This window comes from Arachis duranensis, chromosome 5, assembly GCF_000817695.3.
Source record: "Arachis duranensis cultivar V14167 chromosome 5, aradu.V14167.gnm2.J7QH, whole genome shotgun sequence".
Taxonomy (NCBI): Eukaryota; Viridiplantae; Streptophyta; class Magnoliopsida; order Fabales; family Fabaceae; genus Arachis; species Arachis duranensis.
Genome location: NC_029776.3, coordinates 63506907 through 63507315, shown reverse-complemented (window position 1 = coordinate 63507315; position 409 = coordinate 63506907).

The window sequence follows — 409 nt, the reverse complement described above, 5'->3', positions numbered from 1 at the left end:
AACTAGCTCCTAGGGTTTACATGAGTAAGTAATTGATGCATAAATCCACTTTCGGGGCCCACTTGGTGTATGTTTGGGCTGAGCTTGATCTATCCACGAGCTGAGGCTTTTCTTGGAGTTGAACGCCAAGTTATAACGTGTTTTGGGCGTTCAACTCCGGGTTGTGACGTGTTTCTGGCGTTTAACTCCAGACAGAAGCATGTGCTTGGCGTTGAGCGCCACTTTACGTCGCCACTTTACGCCACTTTCCAACGCCATTGAGAGCGCGCCATTTGGAGTTCTGTAGCTCCAGAAAATCTATTTCGAGTGCAGGGAGGTCAGATTCCAACAGCATCAGCAGTCCTTTTGTCAGCCTTTTTCAGAGTTTTGCTCAAATCCCTCAATTTCAGCCAGAAATTACCTGAAATCC